Raw genomic sequence first — 8,810 nt, forward strand, 5'->3', positions numbered from 1 at the left:
GGTGGACAAACAGATCCCACTCATGTAATGCTGTCTCTTCTGTCTGGAGAGGGATGAAGGCTGTTTCCTTGCCCTCCTTTATTTCCTCCTGATATCAAACCAATTCCTCAGTTGTCCTCAGATTAGTACAGTACTTAAATCCATTTAATTACCATGATGAATTACACAGCTGCCATTGATCTCCTTGTTCTTACTCGCCCTGAGTACTAATGGGATGTTAATTTTGCCTTTTAAAAGTACAAAGTCTGATGTGGATTTTCTATTTACGCATGTTAATAGCTCTGTCAAAAGGAATCCAGGACTGGCAGTACATGACTAATTGGCCAGTTTGTTTTACTGTCCTCCTTGGTGAGGCTGATAGCATTTCCCCACCCTCTGGCAGAATGCAAATCAAATCTGCTATCAGCAGAAATGGAAGGTCTGAATACTATTTAGCAGGGGCAAGGGTGGGGGAGAGAAGAGGAAGAAGATCTAAGGGTTCGAACAGGAGCAGGAAAGCTGCTCCTATTATTGTCTGCAAGCAGTTCAGTCATTTGGGGTGGGAGGGGAGAGCTTAACAGGGGAGGGGCAGAGAAGGGATTTAATGAGCTGTGTTGAGCAGCGAAAGAATTACTGTGTAATTAACTCCCAGAAGATCTTATTGATGCTTCAGCAGTGAACCTGCAAGGGGGAGATGCTTCCATCTCCATCTGAATTAAACTTTAATTTGGTGTCAAAGGGCAATGGAAAGCCCTGAATCATAAAGCAAAGAAATCAATGAACTGTGTGAGGGAAAGGGTCACACAGCTCCCCACCTCAGCCCCCTTCCTGGCTCCTTTCCGCAGAGGTTGCCGATGGCCAATTTGGAGATAGAGCTAAGCTTTTATGTTCATACTCAGAGGCCCTTTGCCGGAAGTATTGACTTCTGCAGAGGTTCAGCTTTGAATCGCCTAATTTACCATATGCTTCTTCTCTCCTGCATTCCTCATCCATGTTGCCTCCCCATTCACACTCCTGATAGCTCCAGCCAAGTCCTCTCCTGCCATCCTAGGTAAGAATGCATGTTTGTACTTTACCCTAATGAGCATCCTTCAGTCCTGAAATGTGAATCTAAACTGACTGGGCCAAGGGGGCCTGAAGGATTGCCATCTACCGCATGTAGCTAGAATGGCATTGTGCCCAGCTTCATAGGGGAACAGTCCAACTGGTTCAAGTCCATTTGAAAAATAAAGCGCCTTAAGGTGGGAGAGCAGCAGGGACCTTGCCCATCAACAGCACCGGGCAGCCAACACAGGGTCTTTACCCATTTAGGTGAAAAGTATTATATTTCTATTTAAATTATGAAAATTATTTTGAAATCTGAAACTATCCGCATGAATTAACTTATGCCCATTGTATACAAATATACAATGACCTTTTGACCTGCATAAATGGCAATCATAGCCTGATTTGGAGTTCTCACTAGGGGGGATATGTGTCAGCAGTGGATGTCAGGAATAAATCACATGGAGTAAGTGAAATGAACTCTTTATTGGACGGAAGCAAGGTCAGCTCAAGAGTGCCAGGCCTAATGGGCACAGCAACTCTTCATAGTAGGTTTTGCCCTTATTGTTGTGGAGGCTGAAGATCCCCACCTTCCCACAGTAAACTTCAGGTTGCGAACGTGGCAAACCCAGAAGTGTATACTGCCGGGTTTCACCGCATGCGCAGAAGTGCTGTGTCGCACCGCACATGTGCACAGAAGCAGCATTCCAGATACAGACTTTTCAGGTTGCAGGTGGGCCCCCGGAACGAATTAAATTCATATCCAGAGGGTCCACTGTACTTCCCAAGCAATCTGAGACTTCACTAATGCAGCTGTCTGTGCTCCTCTCTCTTCACACTTCTTCTCAGGGGGGACTAGAGGGGAGAGGAGCTTGTTGCAGCAGCAGCAGGAGTCGTCCCTCTGGCTTCTTCACCAGCCTGACTCACCCCTGCCTCTTGGCCTCCCTCCTCTTCTGCTTCAGCTTCTGATTCTGGACTTCTCTCTGACACAAACTCTCCCCACTCACTAAAATCTGATACCTCTCCAGCTTCCCACACACCCTCCTCCCAGGCTTCTCCCTCTGACCACCAATCCCTGGGCTCTGAGCCTTCTTCCCTTGAGGATTCCCCAGCTGGTACCTCTCACCATTCTTCTGTATCCATGACAACGAGATGCTATTGGCAAGTGACAGTATAAGAGATGTTATAGTCCAAAACATCTGAGGACGCCATTCTCCCCTTCTCTGTGTTCTAGAATTCATTCTTGTAAATTGGGTTCTTCCACCTAATAAGAGAATAATTTGTGGCCTTGGAGTGTGAACTCTTTTGAGAATGGGAGGCAACTGAAAGGGAGCCATTTTCCATTTCAGAAACCATTTCAGACAGTGCTAGTGAGCATAAATTAGAGTCCTCTTCAATGAACATCTATTAGAGAAATGTTGAGTTTCCAGCTCAGCTAGCGAGAAGTGCCAATGGGTTTGGTATTAAGATCGGGAAGGAAATTAATGTGAATGCACACAGAATTCAGCCAGCAGCAAGAAGATACATAACTGTATTTCCAAAGCGTTTACTTTAAGCAATCAAGCACATTTGAAGATGTTTCCATTTGACGGGTCTTTTTAATTGCTCTTTTACTGAATGTGTCCACGTAGGGTGAAGGAAGGTTACAAAGCATTGTTCACAACAAACATTTCCCCACAGTTTACAGTCATCACTGTTTATCTACGGAGGTCGACACAACCCAACTGGGGTTTTTTTTGTACCCATTTACAAACACAAATCTTATGGCAATGAAACCAGGACGGAAGCCCAAATGTTATGCCCCCACATATTTGTTTCAGGGATGGTTTCAGCTGCTTTGGAAAGTTTGGATTTGAAAGTTATCTAGTGAGAGACACACCACAACTTCATGTCTGCGCATTGCTGCTAGTAATACCTAACAAGATGGGTCATTGTGAGTGCATGGAAGTAATTGTGTGCAGCTGAGGCAGGGGGAGCAAAGAATCGCACTAAAAAGCAAATTAGTGTAGCATGTTCACCATTTCTGTGTGGCCAATTGTAAACTTCCAGAAAACCACATGCAGCTTTTCCCAGATGCCAAATGAAGAGGAACTAGAAGTGGGCATTATAATACAACTCAGTTCCTGTTGTTCCTTAGTGACCTGCTGAATGGCCAGCAAAGAATTGCAACCTGATCCTAACCATATACATTCACTGGCAAGTCCCATTGGTTTCAGTGAGTTTAATCTCTCAGGTTAATATACTGCATTGAGAATCTCAACCTTGCCAACCAATGCCACCTCTGGAGGGTTTTGCTCAGCTTCACATATTGCTTCCAATAACTTGGGGAGGGTCGATAATAACCAAGTTTGAATCCCTTGTAGGCTTCCTTTCCTTTACAAACTAATATACAGGGACATCAAAAAATTCCCAGACAGTATTGTGACAACCTTATTCAGGATATTCCCAAGGCGATATACACCAGCTGGAATGTAATGGGGCACTGACAGCAATTTGAAGCTGCCCTATGGCAGGCCTCCTATAGATAATTGTTGTGCAAATGTCGTTTGGCTTCCCTGAAGGCATGAGTTGCCATTGAATGCTGTTCTCTCCACTGGCATGGAGGGGTGCAGTTTGCACTACAGCTGCCCCACTCCAAGCAAATTAATTCTATTATTCCCTTTACAGGCATGGCAAACTCAGCGAGGTTTGGAATTAAAATGGGTTTCATGCGAGGCACTGTTAATGCTTTAGCTTGTTTCTAGAACAGCAGAAAAGAGCACACACAATACATTCAAAACTCTGCAAGGGATTTAAGGCGATAGCCAGTGTTGTGTGAGATGACTTACCCTTCCGCCCCTCCACCCACCTGCAACATTAGGACCACTGGGACTGGAAAACAGGACACATGTCCTGGTCCCCACCACCCTTTGGTCACCTCCAAATGGCAGTGCACCAACTGCAACCATCTGCAACTCTTTCAAAAAACAAGACCAGAACTTGCCTGTCTGTCAACTGTGAGGTGGAGACTTAGTGGGCCTGGTCTGGCTCCCAGCTCTCCAAAAGTGTTGTGTCTCCCGCTCTCCCAAGTGGCAGTGACCAGGTCACACTGAAGGACAGCCTGTACCTGCTTCCATTTCCCTCCCTCCGTGTGTGTGTGTGTGTGTGAGAGAGAGAGAGAGAGAGAGAGAGAGAGAGAGAGAGAATGTGCAGGCGTAGAGAGAGGGTATTGATCAGGCATAGGCAAACTCCGGCCCTCCAGATGTTGGGGACTACAATTCCCATCATCCCTGACCACTGGTCCTGTTAGCTAGGGATGATGGGAATTGTGGTCCCAAACATCTGGAGGGCCGGAGTTTGCCTATGCCTGGTATTGATGAAGACATGAAGAACTTTGATGATGATGATGATGATGATGCAGTGCCTCTCCATCCTCCCAAGGTCTGAAGATGTGGTGAGTGGAGTGCACAACAGGAAGAAAGCCAGAGAGCAAGGAGAGAGAAAGTGGCAGGACCTGCTGCAAAGAAACCAGGCAAGAGTAGAAGAACGGAGCTGATCTTAGTGGGTGGAACAGGAGAAAAAAGCATGTATAAGAGTGCACTGCAAAAACTGTTATTTGTTTATTTGTTACATTTATACAATGCCCTGCTTCTTTTTCAATGAGCCAAGGACAGTGCACCAGGTCCTTCCCCCACCTGGAGCCTGCCTACTTTATATCTTCACAACAGCCCTGTAAGGTAGGTTGGGATAAACATAGTGAGTGAACAAAAGGAGTGAGTATTGAACTCAGATCTCCCAATCCTAGACCAACACTCTAGCCATTATGCCACACTGGTTCCCGACTCTGTGCGAGTTACAATTCTGGGCACACCTCCTTCACGGGCAGAGGATTCTGTAAGCTTTTAAAAGGACACAAAATGCTTAGGAATTTGTGGCGGGAGTGCAGGAGGGCATAACACCAGAAGTGCCATAGAAAAAATGTTCAGTGCAGCACATCAGGAATTAAGTTCAAGCAAGGTTTATTATGCATTGGATAAACAGTCCGAAAAGATGTGCTGGTCTGACTTCATTCAAATTGCTCTTTAAAATGTTGCTGCTGCTTCTTTCCACCCCAACATGGTAGATATTGGTGCTTCGTGTGCCTTCAATGAGAAGATGCTCCTGCTGGAGCGAGTTCAAAAGGCTGGCACATTAAGCCATAGGTATGCTCAGAGCATGAATGTTCCATGCCACCCTCAAAAAACCCTGGCATTTCTCCCTCTTCTCTTGTGTGGGCACATCCCCACCACGTGAAGAGTCTGTGCTGTAGGATCCTGCCTTCACCAAGCCTCATACCTTCTGCTTTCTAGACTCTGGCTGGTTCAGACGCCAGTCCTTTCAAAGGCTAGATCTCCCCGATAATCTTTGTTTTGGCTCCTCATCCTTTTGACATATCCTTTGGATTTGGCTTCAGGCACCTGACGCATGATCTCCTGCTTTCCTGCCTGGCATCATCGTTCCTGTTTTAGTGTTGGCTGCTCCAAGTGCCTCTGCCTTTCTCATTCTGGCATTGGGTCTGAAAGGTGTGTCAAAGCCTGGTGCTCACCCTACTCCTCCCCCTCCATTTTGTTGTGACCTACTTTTTGCCTTGGCGGCTCAGGCAAGCCAATGAGGACTTGCATTTCTCTGTATGTTGTCTGCACATGTGTTGGATCACCTCTTCCTCTCAATAGCTTAATCTGTCTAGGCAGAACAGGTACTTTTGAAAAACTGAGAAGAGAGAGGGAAGCTTCAATATTTCACCTCAGAGAAAACCACCCAAATGCCAATCTGTTTCTTATTGCAATTGTTAAATGTGTGTCCTGTCTTTTTACCAAATTGTGCTCAGAAAATGCAGTGGGCTTGGGATTTAGGCTTGGCTGCCTTGTTCAGATAAAGTGGCAGAGAAGTCCTCTCTCTTGCAACCCACCCTGATTTCCTATGAGATAAAATGATGTTATACTGCACTAGGTTTGGGCTATAGCTGAATAAGATTGTGGGGGGAGAAGGAAGATGCCAGAGGCATGTAGTCTATTGCAAAGGCAGGAAATCTTTTCCATCAGGCCAGATCCTTATCTTCCCACCCCTACAAGGCCAAATTTGACAGGTGTTCAGGGCTACCCACCTCTCGATCACCTGACATCATTGTGATGTAAGGTGATGTTGTGCTTTGAAGCCCCAACTGCTGGGTCTTCAAAGGGCAGCATAAAGCTGTCTGAAGCCCCTTTTGAAATGTGGAGGTTTGAAGAGTAGCACAAGGTTGTTTGCAAAAAGGGCTTTCAAACAACTTCACATTGAGCTTTGGCTGTGCATGTCTGTTTTCAACAGGGAAACAGGTTTGCGCAGCCAAACTGAGCAGGATATAACCCCGCCACACATCGACTGATGAGCAGTGGTTAAATCCTGCTGCTTTGGCTGCATACACCGTTTCCCAGCAGGGGAACTGGTGCATGCAGCCAATGCAGAATCAACCCCTCCGCCTTCCCACCAGCTGATGTCAGCCTCCCCCATTGGAGTGAGATCAGCTGACTGGCAGGTGGGTGTAGGGTGTGATTTTGGCTTTTTGAATGGCCTCCTGGGCCTAATTTGACCTCCTTGTGGTCCAAGATTAGCCCATGGGGTGAAGATTTGGCACCCGTATAGCAAGAAGGGAATAAGGAAGGGGATATAGAGTAAATAAGTGAAGTATGAAGCAAGTGTAAAGGTAAAGGGACCCCTGACCATTAGGACCAGTCGTGGCCAACTCTGGGGTTGCGGCGCTCATCTTGCTTTACTGGCCAAGGGAGCTGGCGTACAGCTTCTGGGTCATGTGGCCAGCAAAACTAAGCCGCTTCTGGTGAACCAGAGCAGCGCACGGAAACGCTGTTTACCTTCCCGACGGAGTGGTACCTATTTATCTACTTGCACCTTGATGTACTTTCGAATTGCTAGGTTGGCAGGAGCAGGGACCGAGCAATGGGAGCTCACCCCGTCGCGGGGATTCAAACCGCCGACCTTCTGATCGGCAAGTCCTAGGCTCTGTGGTTTAACCCACAGCGCCACCCGCGTCCCTATGAAGCAGGTGTAGAGGAAGCTAAATCCGTGTAAAGGAAAGCTATAGCAGGACCCCCTGGAAAGCTTAGAGAAAGGGCTTGCATGATGCAGTGGTTAGAGTGTCAGACTAGCACTGGGGAAATCTATCCCCAGCCATCTTTTAGCTTGACTTACCTTGCTGGGTGTTTGTGAAGACAAAAAGGAGAAACATAACGTATGCCACCTTGAACTTCTTGGATAAAAGGCAGGATATAAATAAATGAAGAGGAGTAATCAGAGATCAAGGGAGCGTAGGGGCAGAGGCCTTAGGGGACAGGTAGAATCATAGAATTGTAGAGCTGGAAAGAAGTCTGAGGATCCTCTAGTCCAATTCAGGAATCTCAGCTGAAGCATCCATGACGGAAGGCGATGCAACTATAGGCATCCCCAACATTTGACAAGCCTTTCACTGGCCGCAAATGAAATTCCTGGGGGTTCTTTGTTCTGCCCGCAGTTCCATCCCCAAGAAAATTAATAAGCTCCAAAGCTTTTCACTCGGTGCCTGTCAAGATACTGAAAAACAGCCAACGTTGCCGAGCCAGAAAACCCCTCCCAAATAGCTTCACTTCGAAACAATTAACATCTCGAGTTTATCTTCTCTTTCAGAAAATGGCTAAAAAGGTATTTAAAGCCAACAATGCCGCATTCATCAACAAGAGCTCATCTGGACTCATCAGGAGCCTTTGCCAGTACACGTTCTTTCGGTTGATGGCAACAGTAGCAAGGCACCGAGTCCTGGGATGAGAAAGCATTCAGCAGTTCTTGCATAAAAATAGTCAATGGAAGGAGGTTGTCATTGCAAAAAGGAATAAGCCTGGCTCCAGCAGCATTTGCCCAAAGCTTATCATTCAGTGGGTCAATGCCACCCAAGAAAGACAGGTTCTCTTTCTTCCAAAATGTTTGCGCTTGAATGTTTAGTACAAGAGAAGCAGGAGGAAGATGTTTGCATGTGTACTGGATCATACAGAAATGCCCCTGAAGTGAAAAGAGGCTGAACAAGTCAAAGTTGAGCACATTCATGCAGCGGTGGCTCCCTTGGATGCAGTGGCACTCTCCCAGCACTGGCACTTCCCGGGAGAGAGAAAGAGCTGAAGATAAGGAATGGGCAACAGACGCATAGAGATTCCTCAATAAATAAAGCTGTGTCCCCAATGTTCCTGAGCCAGGGAACAAGAATGTGTCCCTTGCAGGGCTGACTAGATCAGTTAGTTGTGTTCAACCCTTTTAAACTCAGGATTGCTATTGTCGCACCAGCACCGGAAGAGGAAAAACTTAAACACGTAGCAGAGTTACCCCAAAATAGACCAGAGGCAACTGTACTTCATCCAGGAGAGCTTTACTTGCTACTGAAGGCAAATGAGCAGAATGGTCACAAATGCAGCATGTTCAGGATTGGCATAGTCCATAAAAATTCAGTTTCAGCACTTACAATAAAACTTACAAACATATAACAAGACTAAAGCTTAACACTAAGCATACTATGTACAAAACACCACACCAGACAAAGAGACAGAAAGAGAAATTAAAACCCAGGCTCCTTCCGGCCTATACAGTGGTACCTCAGGTTAAGTACTTAATTTGTTCTGGAGGTCCATACTTAACCTGAAACTGTTCTTAACCTGAAGCACCACTTTAGCTAATGGGGCCTCCTGCTGCCGCCACACCGCCAGAGCACGATTTCTTTTCTCATTCTGAAGCAAAGTTCTTAACCTGAAGCA

General features: G+C 46.3%; 1 long non-coding RNA gene across 1 annotated transcript; it reads left to right on the top strand.

The window, feature by feature from the left end:
* The first annotated feature begins 707 nt into the window (after nucleotides 1-707).
* LOC114606785 (uncharacterized) lies at nucleotides 708-8,291 on the top strand. The gene is made up of 3 exons (XR_003708978.2): nucleotides 708-1,030; nucleotides 4,444-4,563; nucleotides 7,699-8,291. It is a non-coding gene; the product is annotated as an uncharacterized LOC114606785 (long non-coding RNA).
* Nucleotides 8,292-8,810: the final 519 nt, after the last annotated feature.

This window comes from Podarcis muralis, chromosome 11 (genome assembly GCF_964188315.1).
Source record: "Podarcis muralis chromosome 11, rPodMur119.hap1.1, whole genome shotgun sequence".
Lineage (NCBI taxonomy): Eukaryota > Metazoa > Chordata > Lepidosauria > Squamata > Lacertidae > Podarcis > Podarcis muralis.